Source organism: Rhipicephalus sanguineus, chromosome 1 (assembly GCF_013339695.2).
Source record: "Rhipicephalus sanguineus isolate Rsan-2018 chromosome 1, BIME_Rsan_1.4, whole genome shotgun sequence".
NCBI classification, from domain to species: Eukaryota; Metazoa; Arthropoda; class Arachnida; order Ixodida; family Ixodidae; genus Rhipicephalus; species Rhipicephalus sanguineus.
In genome coordinates this window covers 287,646,376-287,666,548 of record NC_051176.1, presented here as the reverse complement: position 1 = coordinate 287,666,548, position 20,173 = coordinate 287,646,376, and the positions used below count along the sequence as shown (strand labels likewise).

Below are 20,173 nucleotides of genomic sequence, written 5' to 3'. Positions count from 1 at the left end.
CATGAGTACTGGACCATTTAAAAGTAACTAGTGCTGGGCTGAATAACATTCATCCTGGTCATGTTAAACTAATTTTCAAACCAATATCATTTGTTTTGTCTGCCATTATTAACCTTATGTATAAAATAGGAATCTTCCCTCATAAGCTTAAATGTGGTGGAATTTCAGTTTTTAAGAAAGGAGATTGCTTATTACTATCTAAATACAGGCCGATCTGCATTTTGCCCTCTTTCAGCAAGGTCATAGAGAAAATAATCAAAAAGCAATAAGCAGTTGTTAAAATACTTAAACAAATTTAATATTCTTTCACTTGACCAATTTGCATTTGGATCTAGTTATTCTACCGACCTAGCAGTTGTATCTCTAATGGATCAAATAAAGAAAGCCATTGATGACATTAAATTTAAGGATCCATATTTGCAGAAGTTCCTAGGGCATTTGACTGCATTGACCACGAGATTATTAACGTTAAACTAGACTACTTATGAGGTACATATCAGGTTGTATATAAGATTAAAAAATAAAAACTATACTCAACAACTTTGGATAATGAATTCTCGTACCAAATATGAATCAAATAGCCTGTGTTATTCGCTTCGAACTCGACATTTTGATTATTCGCCCATTCCCAGAAATAAAACTTGCCAGTAAAGATGAAATAATGTATGCAATGCTTATTCTAAACCAAAAAAGACTAATTTAAGTGTACCAAAGGGATCCATTTCGGGCCCCTTACTCTATTTAGTTAATATTATTGACCTACCTAACTGCCTGACATCTAATAAGTGTATATTATATGCTGATGACACAACATTTATTAATTCTGGCAAACTTCTGTAAACGGTAGTAACACAGCTTTACAGCGATTTTCGTAACTTGTTAGGATGGTCTAAAATCAATACTCTTGCCATTAATCCCACTAAAACTAAATTTCCTTTATTCTCATCCCAAAATAAGTCATCACTGTGCATTCTGCCCATTTCCATTAATAACCGCTGATTATCAGCAAGTGAAGAATGCACATACTTAGGTGTAAATATTGAGTGCAACCTAAAATTTCAGACCCATATAACTAATTAAAAAAAATTAAGTTATCACATGGAATACATATTTTCACTGGGGCTTCTCATGCCATTCTTCTGTCGACTTGTGTTGCTTTCACTCTATTTCGCGTTTGTACACTCTCATATTAACTGCTGCATAACCTCCTGGAGTAATACATGCACTACTCACCTGAAACCACAACAAATTACCCAGAAATAGGCAATTATAATAATCACGTAGTCCACCCACTTACAATGCTAAACAGTTCTTACAGAATAACACTATCGACATTGCCACCCTTGTCAAGTACAATCATGTTACTTTTCAAGCTAATAAATGAGGAAATCTCATTGTCTTTATATTCCTTCATCATTCCTACAGAAAACTAACTCAGCTTTCATACTGCATAATAATTATATCTTCATTCTACACAAAGTACCCACTGCTTATGGCAGACAGACCATTAACTATGCAGCCATATTGTTATAGAATGCATTACCATTCATAATAAAAGCCCAAAGAACCCAGAGATTTTGCCATGATTTGAAGAAATTTTTGTTATTTAAATTTAACATTCACTCCTCAGTATAACTGTGTATTTGTTTTCGACTTGTCATTCTCTCTTCGCTCTATATTTTTCCTCTTTTTTATGTTATTTGTACCTAGTTTCAGTTACAACTGATACATTGTTGTTGGTTGATATCGTCATTTGCTTATATCTGTACTTCATTATTTATAATCTTGTAATGACCAGTCAAATATTTATTAGGCGCAGGAGATCCCAATTCAGTTTACACTATTGGACCTCCTTCTTTATAACCTAATTTTGTGCAGCTTACAGTGAAAGAATAAAAAAATGGACTGATTGATTGATTGATTGATTGATTGATTGATTGATTGACTGATTGACACAATCATAGTGTTCTGATGAGACAGCTAGGTTGGTATTCTAAAATTTCTGCCGCCAATGTGCCTGTCGTCAATATGCGCCAGTGTGGTTGTGAACATTTGTCGGGATTATGGCAATGCCAAAGGAGTAGTGATGCAGAACTATCGATGGTACTATCAATACTATCGATAGCTGAGTCACTATCAAACTATCGATAGTAAAAAATTACTGATAGCGCTATCGATAGTAAATTCGATGGTACTATCGATAATATAAAATCAACAGTGCGAACTCATTGCAGAATAAACTTGGTTCCCCCCGCGCGCGTGGTACATAGTGGAGCCGGAGGAGCAGGCTGAAGGGCAAGAAAGTCAACATGCTTGTGCTCTTCACCAGAGTGCTTTGCTGACACATGATCATAAAGTCAAACTGTGCAGCTGTAGCGGAAACGAAGCCATTACATGTGGTGGAACTGTGCAGCTTCGAAACAATATTGCATTTCCAGTGATGGAAGTGACATTTTGCTTTTTGGAGCACACTTTGGAGCAGAAAAAATGCTAGTTTGGAGCAGCTACTGAAATTTTCGGAGCAGATGGCAAAATATTCCAAATGACTCGTGGAGTTTAAAGCATTATTTAAGCATCTCATAAGTATTATTACTTACTATTAAAGATATTGCACATACAATTATCACTGCAAATTGCAACAAACAAATAATTAAGAAGATGGGTGGTCACTAAACACTAAGTAAGATGAGCTATGTATTTAAAATATCGGGTACTTGTGACAAAAATGATATAAAACCGATGAAGCTGAGCCCAATTATAAAGGAAACTAGAATCACATAGAGCAGTTTATAATCGGTAACAGAGCAAAGAAAAGTGTCATTTTCATATTTCACCAAAATAACCTGCATTTGAAATTTCAAAAAAAAAAAAAAGACAAGAAACCAAGTTCGAATAGGTTGAAAAAACAGCCTTGCCATTTCTTATGGCAAAAATGAGGTCGGAAATGACAAAGTGATTAATGTGATCAGTCACACATCACAATCCTCCCACCAGCAGTTAGTAATCAGTAAGATATCGAACTAATATCACACACATTTTACCAAAATAGTCTGCCTGTCATGTACAGCTACATACAACTAAATCTGAGATGTCACTACTTGTGGCATTGTCGATATATACAGGGTGTTTCAAGAAATGTGTCCAACCTTCTAAAAAAATCAGGAAAATGCGATATTTGATTGCTGCCTTCAGAATTGGTTTTAATGTAGTGGCAGGGTTATTAAGATGGTTAAAGAAATTATTTGGGACAGTAATTAAAAAAAGTTAAGTTAATTAACTTTTTAATTAGTGGAGTTAGGTGGTTGTGTCAAATGGGAGAATTGAAGTTCTTCATGCCAGAAACCGAACTCAACTTTGAGATTTCGAAAAAGTGGCATCTAGTAATAATTACGAAGTAATGAAATTTAACCAAATTCAATGGCAAAACCTAAGCAGAAACATGGAAGAACGCAACTGCCATATTCTTCTGAGACGTCCAAAATGAGTGAATGACTTTTTCTGTAGCGCTAGGCATCTTAAGATGGTCAGAGACATGATTTGAGACAGTAATTAAGAAAGTTAAATTAATTAACTTTTTAATTAGTGGAGTTAGGTGACTGTGTCAAATTGGGGAATTGAAGTTCTTCGTGCCAGAATTCCATCCCAACATAGAGATTTCGAAAAAGCGGCCTCTAGTAATAATTACGAAGTAATGAAATTCAACCGAATTCGATGGCTTTCGCTGTTGAAAGCCGTTGCATTTCATTGAATTTCATTACGCCACAACAATTACTACAGGACGCTTTTTCGAAATCTCAAAGCTCGGATGGGTTCCTCGCAGGAAGAACTTCAATTCTCCCATTTGACACAATCACCTAACTCCACTAATTAAAAAAGTTAATTAATGTAACTTTCTTAATTACTGTCCTAAATGATGTCCTTAACTACCTTAAGATTCCTGCCGCTACAGAAAAGCAATTCTGGAAGTCCCGAGAAAATATAGGATTTTCCTGATTTTTTTAGAAGGTTGGACACATTTCTTGAAACACCCTGTATAGTATAGAGCTAGTATAGGAACTCCATACTAGCTACAGGGGCGGAGCTACTGCACATTATTGCTCCGCGAACTAGTCCGGTTTGGCACGCGTTTCGAATTTAGTTTCAGTTTGTGAACCTTCCGTATCTCTTGTGACGGCTTGTTGGATTATTCGAGCGGCCATGGTCGAATAATAATGTTGCATACTATTTGCTTCATCTGCTTAGACAGCCATTTGTTAGCGAAATTCGTCACAAGCTCCTCTGGTGAGTCATCGGAAAAGCTAGAGGGTGACAACTGCTCACCTAAAGACAAAGACGCTATTTTGACTGTGAGGTGCATGTAAAAGGTGCGACGTTTTCACGCGTGCAAAAATGTGAAATGACACTGCGTAAAGTAAAACAAATATAAATTTTATATTGCCTTGGTGCATGCTGCGCCTGTTTTCAAACAGTGTCCCGTAGAAAATAGAGCAATGTTTTTTATTCTCACACAGAAAACACGGACGCAATTGTGGGCCTTTTTTCTTCAGCGGTAGCACACGCATAGTTTGGCTCTGCAGCCTTCTCTTCATTGCAAAGAAAAATGTCCACAAAATATACATGATAGTAGACAGCTTGTTTTTTGTTACATTTAGGCTCGCTGGATGATCATGTGCTTAAAGTTCACTGTTTTCAGTTTACCAGTGCCATTTCGGAGCAGGTCCGGAGCAGTTACTAACAAAAATTACACTTTGGAGCAGCATGGAGCAGCATTTCTCTTTTGGAGCAGTTTGGAGCAATTGGAGCAGCACTTCCATCACTGCATTTCATGATTTCAAAATAGAAAAAAATATATCAAGAACTAAGTTTGCTAATTGAAAGGCGTAACTGGCTGCTTTTAGATATGAATTTCTTGATAGACATATTCCGCCATTCTCACTACGGAAATAATTTATTTCTCTCGCCAAAAATTGCTCAAATATATGGCCAGCCAGCAACAGCATCATTATTCACACCACTATCGATAGTATTGTCACGTGGTTGTGACGGTGTAGAATGCTGTAGCAAGACTAGGAAATATGGAGCTCTTTATTTGGGCGAACTTGCGCCCAGAAAATCAAAACTAAAAATACAAGCAATACACGCTGTGCACTGATAGTGGCGAGAACAGTCGTCGGCCGTCGAGTAATCTGATCATCAGTGGAACGCGCTGTCTTTTATACATCAGTCATCGAACCTTCCAGCATTATTGCTAGTACTCGTGTAATCTCTCGAATAAACTTGACTATTCGCGTCCTGCGCGTAACCTTAACAGAATGATCTCAAACAATTGTGAAGCTTCATTTCGGTGCGGACTGCGACAAACGCTAACAGTCTTTGTGGGTGAAACCCGAACACATCAAAACAAATGAATAAACACGTGTGGCAGTAATATCGCTACTAATATTAACTATGATACTACCGATTGCACTATCGATAGTCAGTTTACACTATCGATAGTTTCCAAAAAACTATCGATGCTATCAATAGTGAATTTACTGACAGTTCTGCATCACTACCATGGAGCCTTCCATGAAAGGTGTATATGTCCCACTGTCCAGCCGGGTCACGTTGTCAAGTGGGACCCATATGTCCTGCTGTCCGCACAAGGCAGTTCTGAAGATTGCATGTATGTCATGACTTCAGCAATTTCTTTGACAGAAAAAGCTGTCAGAACACCACCACGTGTGCAGTTGATGCACGTGGTTGACACTCATAATGATCAGCATCTCAATATAAGCTCCCAGCTCATTCAGTGTCAATGGCACCAATTCTTTTCAATGTGACGACGAAAAATAGCACCTGTGTTCTGTGTCCTCTTGTTGTGTCCCCATTCATTCAGCGCTATTTTTCGTCATCAGTATGTACCAACAAACCCAAATTTCAACAGTTTTCAATGTGTCCGCTTGCCATGTCCAGCACCTCATTCTCGAAATACAAAGTGAATGCGTCGAAGGCAGTGCTTGTTTGAGTAAGCCTTTTAAGGAAGACTAAAGAGAAAAATTATGTTTCTCATTTAGTATGTTACTCTTTCACGGTACCAAAAAACACCACGCTTGCTGTGAGAAGACTATTGGTAAGCGAGAAAACGTGCAAAAAGAAAATGCATGTGGTGACGCCACCTTGGAAGTTCCCACACCAGTCGCCGTGACGTCATAAATTTTGACGGTGTCTACTATGGCTTACATAGTTCCTAATCAGTTAAAATCAAGTACATTGCCTTCTTAGGGAGCCAGATACCTAAAATACCAAATTTCAAGCAATTTCTCTGAGCCAATGTGGCCAAAATACAAAAAGAAAAACATTTTGAAATGTGTGACATCACCATCAGAAATTTTGACAGGACATTTTAAGCAAAACTTTCGACATTGATTTTCTTATCCGTTAATAAACCTATGGCGGTGAAATTAATGTCGCTAGAGTTATCAGAGTATAATTTATCAGTCTAAACGAATTTATTGCTTCACTTTAGTGTCCCTTTACAAAGCGATGAAGCTGTGACGAATGGGCATATACCCAGAAGAAAATGTGTTGCTGGGAATCTAAATGGTTTCAAATGGCATTAACTGGACCCACTTGGGATCCAACTGGAACCATAACCAGCTCTACTGGAAGCAATATTAATGAGAACAGACAATAATGCCAAGGAAAGTATAGGAGATGTTATTTGTAATAACTGGGATATAAATGTTAGGATATAAATTGGGATATAAAAGGATAAACTGGAAGCAAAAAGTTCCAGTTGAGGTCCAAAAGGAACTTTGACCAGTTACATGGTAGGAACCAGCTGGTACCAGTTGGTGGGCAATATCATCACCACTGGTACTTCATGGTCCCACGATTGTTTGCAAACCCAAGAGAAAAATATATATTAATAGGGAGTTTTCGAATAGGGTCCCCAATCGTTTTGGGGCCCCAAAGAAATAGCGTCGAAGCCAGCGCACATGGCGAGACCCAAACAGCGTTTGGGTTTTGCGTTGGGGAGGCTATTTCTCTAATTTAGTGGGAGCCCCAAAGCCTGCCCCAAAAGCTTTGAGTCAAACAAACCTGATGGCACTGCTGCACCCAGTGAAGCGACGGCTCTTAGCCAAAATTAGAGTGACCTAGAATAGGGGGAGTGTCAGCCAAAGCGCCGCAGACCTTATTCGAAAACTCACTAACATCAAGTAATATATGGTGCAACATTTGAATGAATGGGTTTCATCCAAGAACTGTGTGTCTTGCTCACAAAAGCGCAATCATTGGCCTAGTTGGTTCAATGTTGTAACATGGTTAAAACAGTGCACTAGACGATGAAATGAGAGAGAGAAAAAATTTAAAAAAAAAAACATTTTCGCTCCAAGGGTGACAATGAATGCAATAGCAACAAATTGGATATGTTATACCAGAGGTTATACGAAGTAAGGCTAGCAGCTAACTCTTTTGGATCCGATCTTGTTAAACTCTACAAAATGCTAGTGTAAGGGTGTACGGCCGTTCCAAGAAGCGAAGCGGTTTTCGTGCTGTCTGTCGTCTCAAAGTGACGTAAGCGGTTAGAGCTGAACAAGGACACGGTATATACAAGCCGCCTACTTATATCGGTCGATCATAGCGCGCGCGCCAGCACTCGCGACCGCGCCCTTACGATCAAATTTAGTTCGCAGTTGCTGAAGTAAGCGGTGAGAGAACAGCACGTGCACGTGTATACGAGTCGTCTACTGATGTCCGTCGAGAGAGCGCGCGCACCAGCGCCCTTAAAGCTCGCAGCTGCTGCTCGAGAGACAAAGCACCCCCCCCCCCTCCACTTTCCCCTCACCAGGCGCTGCGCCGTGCTCCCGACCGGGCTGCAGAAATTAGGCGCCTTTTCCTCTACAAACCACTACCACCACCACCCTAACCGGCGTCCCTTCCTGCTCCTTCGCCCGACGAAAGACGGCCGGGGCGTTTCCTCTCTGCTTGAGGAGCCATCGATGGCAGGTCTCGCACGCGGGGCGATGTTATCACTAGCGCCCTTTGTGCGACGGAGACGGCCCGCTCGATTCATCTCTGCTTCACCCTGGTTCGTCCCCAACGCTCGCGCGCGTAACATACGATGCGCGGGGCAATGTTATCAGGTTGAAACTTTAGCTTTATACGGCAAAAGCCCGCCGAAACTGTCCATATACTTGCATTCGCAATAACCAAAGCGCGTGGCACCTGTTAACACTTGTGTGCGAACCAACATGTGAACAGTGATCGAGTGTCACCTGATGCAAGATTCATTTATAAATTAATCACAGAATCGATCGTGAAGGATCCCCTAGCGCGAATGCGCTCGACACTGTATTCAAAAATGCGCTTTCTTTGGCTTCAGTGCAGAAGCGTTAATCATTTTACGTCCACCTCAGTGAGCATCATACCAGCTGGCGATGCGTGCCTGACCGATCATCATGATCAATTTTGCTACAGAAACGCTTTTGCACTGAGGCGATTACTTTTGTACGTCAATAAGAACAAAAAATAATGCTGCGCCAAGACCCACCGTGGCCGCGAATTCACCGATTTCACATGCTGCCTTGACGTCCGTCATTTTGAAAACAATGAAAAGGCATAGTTGCGTGGTCACGTGGTTGCGTATCTTATTTGGATACACCGAATACACTCAAGAAGAATACATGAAAGGGACGAGGGCCTTTTGCGGTGAACTGCCGCGCCGCGGCGCTGCTATGCCGGACCCGTTGGAGTTACTATATATATGCTACCTTTAGTAAAAATAGCACATACAGTAACTCTAGGACCCATTAAAGTCCCTAAAAAAACTTTGGGACCCGTGGAGATCCGTGGGCTTTCCCCGGTGTGGAAGCCGCGTCAAAGCGGCGGGCGTCTTCTACACGCCTGATATTTTGGCCGCAATTAGCCAAGATTCCGACAATTTGGGTGGTATTGAATACTACGTCACTGCAAGATAATACTGCAGTGATTCACCGCACGTACAGCGCGTTTGTAACTTTGTGCGCTGTGTGATATGTCACCGCAGTGGTGTGCACTTACGCGGCTGTTTGAGGAACGCATTCCACGCGCACTTCATATCGTACGTGAGCGAAGGTGCTTAATTTAGTTACGTGTGAAATGACGAACGTAGACGTGCTGCAGAACAGAATAAGCTGGAGATCGCGAAGATAACCAGGAGAACGAAACAGATATGCTCGTAGTAAATGGCTATATATCTAACGCTAACGCGTTCGCACTCTTCATATCCTTTGTTTTATTGACGTTCAATTTCTTTTAAAAGACTACCTCCCGCGCCCGGCTGTTTTATTATTAAGGTGAAAGCCTTTATAATAAAACATGCGAAGCGGGATGTGTCCGTCGGTGTTGCCGCGGTACCAAGCAGTAAAGAAATAACTCTCGTGACTCTAGCGTCTCGTTCCCGTGGTATACACCAAAATTGGCATGGAAGGGCACGAATGTATGCCTAATATATGACTGATAGGTCATGGCCTCAATAACCTGACATGCTTGCAATTTACGTAGAGATTAACAATATCAACTCGCAGTGCTCCTTTTTGCTATCGACTAGGACGACTCGAAGGCGAAAGTCACCTCTCTATCCTTTTTTTTTTTTTTTTCAGTCGATGTATTGATATTCGCCTGCACCCCTCCGAAAGCTTTCTGCACCTAACGTGGTTTCGCATTGCCTCCAGGATCGGAGGTAATGCAAGCTTTCTGCACCTCATCTGGTTTTGCACTGCCTCCGTGATCGGTTGGCCAATCACGGAGGCAGGGGCGTAGCCAAGGGGGGGGGGGGTTGGGGGGTTCAAACCCTCCCCCCCGAAATTTTTCAGTTTTGCTTGCGTATATATACACGCACACATACAAACGCACGCACAAACATACATAAAGTATGGTTGAACCCCCCCGAAAAAAATTTCTGGCTACGCCCCTGCACGGAGGCAGTGCAAAGAAACGATGTAATGCAATGACGTAATCATGTGACGTCACGTTATGTGACGTCATGACATGTCACAGACTTTGGCGATCTGTGACGTCATGGTGACGTCATCACGTGATTTCTTTTTTGCTTTCAGCGCATGCACAAGCTTGAGGACGAAGACGAAAGAAACAACGGCCGGGACAGGCGTTTCTTTCGTCTTCGTCCTCGTGTGTATGCGCTGTTTTCAAGGTGAATATCAACCAACTTGCCCAGATCACCGTTCTCCTGAAGATACTTTGCTTCACTCGTGTCGACGCCGACGGTGAATTTTCGGGTTTAATGAGGCATCTAGGCTCTCGCCTTAATATGACGTGTGGCGCAAACCTGCAATCTTCGGCCAGAAATTAATCTGAAGAAATGTGGGCTGACGATCTGTTTCCGCCAGATTATGAAAACGTGTGGTAGTCACCAATCTCGATCGCAACGTGTCGGTATGAAGACACGAGCGCATTAAGTAAAAGATATGCGAAAAAAATACCCGTTTTTTTTAAAGCAAGACAAACCAATATTAATGAAACCATTACAGTGCAACATTGTGCATGCCTCACTATATTTCGATCAAATCTAAGATGACTCGAAGGCGATTCACCCAAGACGAGTCGAAGGCGAAAGCCACGTCTTTTCCTTCTCATTTGATGTAACGATCGAACGATCCTCCCCGCCTTCCTTCGAGAGATTTCTGCACCTAACGTGGTTCTGCACTGCTGTGATTGGCCCACCTTTGACCAAGCGACGATGTCACGTGATGGCGTCATCATGTGACGTCATGATGGCGTCACAATTCCTGGCTATCAATGACGTCATTGTGACGTCATCACGCGATGATTTTTTTTGCATCACTCGTGTTGTTGCTAGCCTGCTAGGGTTACCAACTCTTCAATAATATAGAAACTTGAGCGAGCTGGTACACCATCATGATGCGTATAGTGCAGCGCGCACGGGAAACCACGGACGAAATGAAGGAAGTCGGGGCGGAGAAGGGGGGGGGTACACTAACAAAAAGGGAGCCAGCTAAATCAGCTTTCTTTATTGCGGTATCTTTAAGACAATTAAATCCATTGTTTCTTTATTGTTGCGGCCTCTTGAAGTGATACTTCAGCTGGCTACGTGCTGCTCGCAACACTTGCTCTTGCTGGAGAATGTACTCGTAAAAGTTGTCGCACTTTACGCAGAAGTTCAGCTACAGCCTCGAAGCCACCGCTAGCCACCGAGTGTGTGCGATCTTCGTGTTCCGTAGCGTGAAGGGCGTTGTGGGCGTGCGTTGGATCACATAAAAATTTCTAACTGGACGGTCCGAAACAAATCCGGGACACATAGCTGTCCCGACAGGGACGGCGCGGGACTCGGGACGCTGTATGGAAAGTCGGGACAGTCCCGCAAAATCCGGGACGGTTGGTAACCGTAGTTTGCGCCGACGCGGGACGCCGGTCAGTGTTCGCGTTTGCAGAGACATCTAAGTTTTTCGCCTTAATAACACCTTCCCATTTACAAATTGATTACCGCATTTTTGTTCAGGCAGCTATTTAACCTTTACATAAAGGATTCGGGTATTTATCTGGATATCTGTGAAACATTTTTCGATATCACGCCTTTTAAGCGCAAACTTCTGCAATGAAGTTTGTTTACTTGGCATTGCTTTTCTTTTAAAGGTCTGAATTGAACACAAGCTTTGCGCACGGTGAATCTTGCTGTTGTACGCTACCTCAGAAACGAAACAAGATAACAATTACTGCGGCGGTACGGCCGTCTCCAATACTCTTGTTTCCCTCGCATTCTTGCTCTGCTTTGTCCATAGTAAAGTAATAGTCGATGTTAACAAATTGTTGAATACAGACGTGTGCACATGGCCCTAAACCACTGGCGACCTTGAATAAAAGGCTCGTAGTGGTAGCGAAGCGGTAACTGGACGTATTTCAGTTGACTGCGCGAGTAATTTACTTTTTTTCATTACTCTAATTCTTGCGAGCATTTCGATGGTATTGTCCGCTTACCCATGCGAATAAGTTTATTTTCATTCTTTCATTGTGCGTGTTCATTTGCGCGTTTTTACGCACGCACCACAGTTACCATTTTACCGTTCCCGAACTCTATCAGCGGAACTGGCCCGCGCTGATGCCGCTTGGCACGAGTTTTTGCATTCGCTTGCTGCCCTGCAGCACTAAGACAATGCTTAAAGATGGGCAAGCTCCATGCGGCACCGCATTATTGAGGCTTAATAGACCTCAAGTGCACTGTGTGGAAACTCAACGCAAAAAACTACAGCGCTTATCAGACGCCTCTCGCTTTCCGCGCGCTTCCCGAGCGCAGCAAGCCCGCGGGTTCATAGAGTTTCTTACAATATTTACTAGAGGGCGCTAGTGTATATGGGAGCTGCAACGCATGGCTCTTCAGCCAGCATGGGATAGCATGGGAATGATGGGTAGTACACGCATTTGTCTAAACATCGTTCGTTCGGCTCCGTTTGGCTCCGCGTTCCCTGCATCCGCTTTGTCGCAAAACGACGTTCAGCAAAAGCCAGCAGTTCCACTTCACCGCTTAAATGGGTATTGACACCTTTTTTCGAAGGCTAGTTCACTCTGCCATAGAAACCTCCTGTATGCAGAGACGGCTCTAAGTAAGTGTGAAGCTCAGCAAATGCTGATAAGATATTTTAATTTGGCATTAAAGTCAATTTTTCCATGGCGCACCTACTGACATCGACACTAGCTTGACGTCAGGCTACAGTACAAATTCTGGTGACTTCACGTAGCAGTCTGGCTAGTTGTGATGACGCTAGGTACCAAAACTTCCAAGATGGCCGCTTGTGCGTCATCAAAACTTCCAATATGGCCGCTTGTGCGTCACCAACGGAGCCACGGTGCGGAGCGGCAGTGGAAACGTCATTATATATTGTGCGAGCACGTGAGGAGAAGCTCATACCGTGTTGTGACGTCAGGGTACAGTAGGAACCGAAACTAGCTTTTAAAAACATACTGTAATTACTTTTTCAGGACGCACTCGCTGTTAGCACTACCTTTTCTAGGCTCTTTAGGGCTTGACCTTTCATATGATGCAAAAAAAAAAAAACAACTGAAAATGTTCGTGTCAGTACACCTCTAAACCTTTTTGAGGCTCACCAATTCAAATCTAGTCACGAAGTTCACAACGGTCTATTCTTTTATCCGAAACGAACAACAAAACACAGCAATAAACAAAGCCACAAGTGCGTTCGAAGTTGTGATGCAGAACTATCGGTAAATTGACTATCGATAGCATCGATCATTTTTATTGCGATAGCAATTATACGGATTTTTGCCGTCGCCGTCATGTCCCGGATATGTATATGTATGTATATCTATAAAAAAGACGCAAAGAAAAAAATCAAGCAGAAAAAAATTCTGAAGTATCCGACGAAGTAATCGAACCAGCGACTCCTGGATCCCCAGCGCGCTGCGTCAGACAGCTCAACCACACGCCAGGTATGCGCCGGCGAAAGAACGGTGCACTATTTATGTTTACCATTTACCGCTGGTGGTATGCAGATCTCGGAGGAGCTTGGACGTGTTTTCTATCACGCAACGCTCCTACCTTTTCTTTCAATTTGAAAACTGCCCTTGAGACGCGCATGACAAAGTGGCCCCTTTCTGTGCCCACTCGTGATGTGGAACGAAAAAAAAAAAAAAAAAAACACCGGGCACACCTAAAGCCCCTTGATTTTGGAAAGTAGCGGCGCTCCTTTATCCACGCCGCGTCACCCTCGCCGCGCCGTCAACCTCCTCTTTCTTCACCCTCTCTTTCGCGGAGACGGCGCATCCGCAACGCTGAATGGCTGCGACGCGCGATACCTCCCAGTCAGGTGACCCTGACGTCACGAGAAGCGGGCGCAAGCAAACTTCGCGCGCTTTCAGTTGCTCACGCACGCCATGAACCCTCCAGGCGTGTGTGTACGGGTGCGTGCAGGTGTATGCGTGTTTGTATGCGTGCATATGGGCGCCTGCGTTTGTACGTGCGTGCGCGCACGTGTTAAGAGCGTGCGTTTGTGTATGTCCTCGCGCGTGTTTGGGCGTGTACGCACGTATGTGTGTGTGTATGTGTGCGCCTGCGCGTGTATGTATGTGCGTGTGTGCATATATCGCATGTGCATGCGCGTGTGCATGTATGTCCGTGCGTGTCTGTATCACTTGTGCATACGCGTGCGTGTCTGTATCGCTATGTGCGTGTGCGTCTGTATCGCGTGTGTTTGTATGTGCCTGCGTGTCCGTATCGCGTGTGTATTTATGTGCGTGCGTGTATCGCGTGTATATGCGCGTGTGTATGTATGTATGTGTGTGCGTGTCTGCAGCGCGTATGAATGTATGTATGTGCATGCGTGTCTGTATCGCATCTGCATGTATGCGCGTGTATATGGATGTATCTGCGTGCGTGTCTATATCACGTGTGTATGCGCATGTGTATGTAAGTGCGTGTGTGTCTGTTTGCATGCGCACGCACGTGTGTACGCGTGCGCGTATGTATGTGCGTATCTATATCGCGTGTGTATGTGCGCGCGTGCCTGTATCGCGTGTGTATCAATGTGCGTGCGTGTCCTTATCGCGTGTGTATGTATGTGCGTGTCTTTATCACGTGTGTATGAGCGTGTGTGTGTGCCGGCGTGCCTGTATCGTGTGCGTGCGTGCGTGTCTGACAGCGGCATTGACACAAAAAGGCTTCGGGCCCACTCATTTGGCCCAATTCAATTTAAGTAAACCACCACATCCCTTCTTGGCTGCCTTCTTTCAGCTCATCAAGACCACAATTATGAAAAAAATTCTCGTCTATTCTTTATGCTGGTTACATTATATGCGCTTAATACACCTCCGCGTTACGGACAGCCGAGGCGGCGACGGAGAGGTAAACCGCTCAGCCGCCAGTTGGTATACTCATTCTTTTCGTAGCACTTATTTGTATTTATCGAGGCGGCTTAAAAAATATATTTGTCACTATGTTCTATCGGAAGCCCACTTTCGTCACTACTGTTTTTGAAGGGACAGATTCGCATTTAATACTTCAAGGGGCGCCGAATAAACAAGCGCGCGCAGTGATTCTAATGCGGCTGCGGCGAGCCATTGGAGGGTTCAGCGTGCCGTGCGCAGCGCGCCGGCCAGGGGAGGGGAGAAATCCGAGGAGATTTGAGGAGGAAAACGCGCGCGCGGAGTAGAGTGTCGCTACTTTCTAGATCAAGGGTGCTATCGCGGAACGATTCTATTTTTTATTCCAATGCTTTTCGTGCTTTTCGCGCTTGGCCATTGGTCAGAACGACGGTCCGTCCGCATTATCAACGCGATCAGCCAGCCGCGAGTGGTGGATGATAAGAATAGCATAGAATATGGCATTGGAATCGGGAATAGCATCGTTCCGCGATTGCACCCCAAGGGACTTTAGGCACACCTAGCACACCTCGCGCCAGACGCCACCGTGTGGCATGAGACGCAGATGGGTCACTCCCAATCCTCCTTGGTCACTCCACGCACCGCAGTTTAAAAGAAAAAGAAATATCAAACAAACAATCAAACATTGTCGACACATGCAGCGCGTTGCTCAAGCGCAAAGACGTAACAACTGTGACAGTTGTTCACGCTTGGCCTGTGTATACCAGTGCGTTCATTTAGGGCGTCCTTCTTTGTGCTTCAGCGGCGCACGGCAAGTATTGAGCTGCTTGTCGTTCTTCGTATGACATTCCAATTTCTTGCTATCGCATACATTGCTTCGCCCTTGCGGCGAAACTGTGACTTTCATTTTTTGAAACTATCGATAGTGTACACAAACCATCGATTGTAGCTATCGACAAACTATCGGTAGCGTAATCGGTAGTACCATGGTTAATATTACTAGCGATATTTCCGCCACACGTGTTCATTGCTTTGTTTTGACGTATTCGGGTTTCACCGACAAAGACTGTTAGCAACGTTTGACGCAGACCGCGCCGTAATGTTTGCGAGGCTGCACGATTATTTGAGATCATTCTGTTAAGATTACGCGCCGGACGCGAATAGTGAAGTTTATTCGAGAGCTTACGCGAGCACCAGCGATAACGCTGGAAGGTTCGATGACTGATGTACAAAAGACGGCGCGTTCCACCGATGATCAGATTACTCGACGGCCGACGAATGTTATCGCCGCTGTCAGTGCGCAACGTGATTTGCTTGTATTTTGAGTTTTGATTTTCTGGGCACAAGTTCGCCCAAATAAAGAGCTCGGTACTTCCCAGTCTTGCTGCAGCATTCTTCACCGTCACAACCACGTGACAATACTATCAATAGTGGGGCGAATGATGATGCTGTTGCTGGCCGGCCATATTGCCAAAACATTTGCGATAGCCTAGCTTCGCTTAATTTATGAACAATTTTTGGCGCAATAAATTATTTCCGCAGTGAAAATGGCTGAATATGTCCATCAATAAATTCACATCCAAAAGCAACCAGTTACACCTTACAGTTATCAAACTTAGTTCATGATATTATTTTTTTATTTTACTTAGAAATAATAAAATGCAATATAAATTTGAAGCCGCGCAGTTCCACCACATGTAACGCCTTCCTTTCCGCTACGACTGAACAGTTTGACTTTATGATCATGTGCCAGCAAAGCACTCGGGTGTTCTTGCCCTTCAGCCCTTCAGAACTGTCTTGCCCTTCACCATGTACCACGCGTGCGGGGAACCAAGTTTATTCTGCAGTGAGTTCGTGCTGTTGATTTTATACTATCGATAGTACCATCGAATTTTTTACTATCGATAGCGCTATCGATAGCATTTTTACCATCGATAGTTCGATAGTGACTCAGCTATCGATAGTATCGATAGTACCATCGATAGTTCTGCATCACTAGTTCGAAGCCGTAAGCACGAAGATAAGGCAAATCCGTGTACTACCCATCATCACTATTGGCATCTTCATGAAATCGCACCGGTGCATCCGCACCGTTTCGTCCAATCATCGCAGCGCCTTGGTGTCCCAGTGCGCACCGGGGTGATCTGTCGAAGATGGCATATACCATCATTCCCATGGTGGCTGAACAATCGCAGCGCCAGAGTTCCCTCTAGGTAATTGTTGGAAACGAAACTCTATACACGGGCCCAGCGGAGCGGCGGCGCGGCACGGCAGTTCACCCAAAAGGCCCACGCGGGAGCCAGCGCTTTGGACGCTCTCCCAGTATTCTAGGTCACTCTATGTGTACTACCAGAGTCCTTCTCTGGTACCACTAATGGCAAATTCGAAAAACGCACCGGGGCGCCCCGGTATGCTTTGCACTCGAACACTCATTTTCAAACAGTAAACACATGTTAATATCAATAAGAATAAAATAATCTGAAATTTAACTTTACGCATATGTCACAACATTTAATGGCAACAAGAAGTTGCACTACAGGCGCAGAAACAGGAAGGCGCTAGTTTTGTGCACGTGACGTATAACCTTAATGATACCCAGCATATAATGAAGCCAACGAAGGTAAAGGGGACGTTAACTGCACTGTTTTAAGTGTATTGTAATAATTGTGATATAGATGTGAAGAAAGTAAAGCGGACGAAGACAACTTGCCGCTGGCAGAGACCGAACCTGCGACCTTCGGATTACGCGCCCGATGCTATTACCAAGTGAGCTACAGCGGCGGTCATCCCATCGTCCACTTATCGGGTATTTATGTACACGCAAACCCTGGGAGTGTTAGTCAGCGCCGCTTTTAGCCATGACCATGAGTGTTTGCAATGCAAATGTTTCCTGCAATTCACAAGATACTTTGTAGTGTTCGCATAAAACATGCAATACCTGCCATAATTACTCAGTCATTGTGGCGCCTTGGTACTCATGGGTTCAGTAATCGTATGCGGCAGCCACGTGCCGATGGCAGCGGACTCCAAAAACACTCCTGTGGCTATGCTCATTTAAATTTCAAAGAATTTCAAGTGGTAAATCGCATTCCGGGGCTCCCAATACACAACATTCCTGGTAGCTAGAGTTCCTGGTAGCTGTGGAATCTGGAAAGCGAATATCGTCAATAAACCCTGCGAAATGAGATTAAACAAACTCAGAATAAAAAAAATATTTGACGTGGACATGGCGTGCAGAAAATGTAAAGTACAAGGCCTTCAAGCGACATTAGTGCTTGCATTGTGGGGATTGCCTATGTCAGTTTTTTGCACCGTAAAGCAACAGATGCTGCCAGGTTCAACTCACTGCGTCTCCCGTGTCAAAGGGCATGCCACCCATCGCACAAAAATGTATGCAGTTGCGCTCAACGTGAAAGCTGTAGGAAGTGCGGAGCAATGATCCGCATGTCCGTCGCTCACTCTGTCCCCGTATTTGTGTGTGTGTGTGTGTGTGTGTGTGTGTGTGTGTGTGTGTGTGTGTGTGTGTGTGTGTGTGTGTGTGTGTGTGTGTGTGTGTGTGTGTGTGTGTGTGTGTGTGTGTGTGTGTGTTTATTTGATTTGAGGCGATTTTTTATATTCATAGAGCTGATCAGATGACTTGCTTTTCAACACTGTTTGTTTTAAATCATGGAAGAATCTGCATAAACAGATTGTGCAGGCTGGGCCGCCCTATACCGCGACAACACAGCAGTGTTTAATAACATTTTGGAAATATTACAGTGAAGTTTAAAAAGTACACCCAAATTTAACCTGATCATTTGAGCATTGCATCAGCAAACTTCCCACTCTTAGTTTGGCGTTGTAGATACGATGAGTATGAAGAACTTGCAATGATTCCCGCCGAAGCTTCCCGCCGAAGCGCTCAGTTCAGGGAAAAGACAGCAGGTGTAGGTGTCTAATCCGTTCTCCGAAATGAGGGGGGGGGGAGTCCAAGAAGCAGGAAAACCCCGTTTGGAGACAGCTGGCCCAGGACCTCCGTATCTGCTTTGTAACAATGTGCGTGCGTGCCTGTAGCGTGCGTATGATCGTATGTATCTGTGCGTGCGTGTCTGTATCGCGTGTGTATGAGCATGTGTGCGTGCCTGCTTATCTGTATCGTGTGCGTGCGTGCGTGTCTGACAGCGGCATTGGCACAAAAAGGCTTCGGGCCCACTCATTTGGCCCAAATCAATTTAGGTAAACCCCCACATTCCTTCTTGGCTGCCTCCTTTGAGCTCATCAAGACCACAATTATGAAAATCTTAATACACCTCCGCGTTACAGAGAGCCGAGGAGGCGACGGAGAGGTAAACCGCTCAGCCGCCAGTCGGTATACTCTTGTTTTTTTCGAAGCGCCTATTTGTATTTTATCGAAGCGTCTTAAAAAATATATTTGTCACTTTGTTCTATCGCAAGCCCACTTTCGTCATGACTATTGCTTAAGAGACAGGTTCTCATTTAATTCTTCAGGGGGCCGATTAAACAAGCGCGCGTAGTGATTCCAATGCGGCTGCAGCGAGCCAGTGGAGGGTTCAGCGTGCCGTGCGCAGCGCGCCGGCCAGGGAAGGGGAGAAATCCGAGGAGAATTGAAGAGGAAAACACGCGCGCGGAGGAGAGTGTCGCTACTTTCTAGATCAAGGGGCTTTAATGCAGCGTAGATGCAGCGCCTCCTCTATCGTCTTTACACGACATTTGCAGCGGAGCACGCAGATACGCGGCCAATCTTTTTCATTGCGATAGCAATTATATGGATACTCTCGGCTGGTTTTTGCCGTCAGCGTATGTCGACGCCGTCAGGGCCCGTATATATATATATATATATATATATATATATATATATATATATATATATATATATATATAAGCCACAAAGAAAAATAATTCAGAAAATTTTTTTCCGAAGCGAGGAATCGAACGGGCGACCTCTCGTTCCGCAGCGCGCGGCGTTAGACGGCTAGGCCGCGAGAAATAAGTCTCTCAGCCTGCTAACGGCGAGCTATTTATATACACCATTTACTTCAGCATGCTTTCTTGGTCACCACCGACATGACGCGGAGTGCGCGCGGAGCGCGTTTTAAAGGTCGTCGCCCCGCTCCTGCGAACGCCGACGCTCTTCGCCCTACAGGGCGTGGTCGCCTTCGTGCGCTTATCTCGAGGAAAGAAGGGGGTGGGGGTGGAGCGGGGGGTTGTATGCTTTGTGCTTTCCCGCGATGTCCGCGCTGAAGTCACATAGCGTACGAAGGTCACTTCGCTCGCTGCAGCGGCCGCGTTTGCGAAAGGAGCACGCTGTTCAAGCAGAAATAAGTAACAACTGTGACAG

General features: G+C 44.4%; 2 protein-coding genes across 2 annotated transcripts in view; one reads left to right on the top strand and one right to left on the bottom strand.

The window, feature by feature from the left end:
- LOC119379206 (uncharacterized) overlaps nt 1–8,639 on the bottom strand; it is a 53,951-nt gene extending 45,312 nt beyond the window's left edge. Inside the window, exon 1 of the mRNA XM_037648426.2 lies at nt 8,537–8,639. The gene's annotated coding sequence lies outside the window, so the exon portion shown is untranslated. The remainder of the gene's footprint in view (nt 1–8,536) is intronic.
- Nucleotides 1–20,173, top strand: part of LOC119379211 (eukaryotic translation initiation factor 2-alpha kinase 3) — a 423,415-nt gene that overhangs the window by 303,298 nt on the left and 99,944 nt on the right. The gene's annotated exons all lie outside the window — the stretch shown is intronic.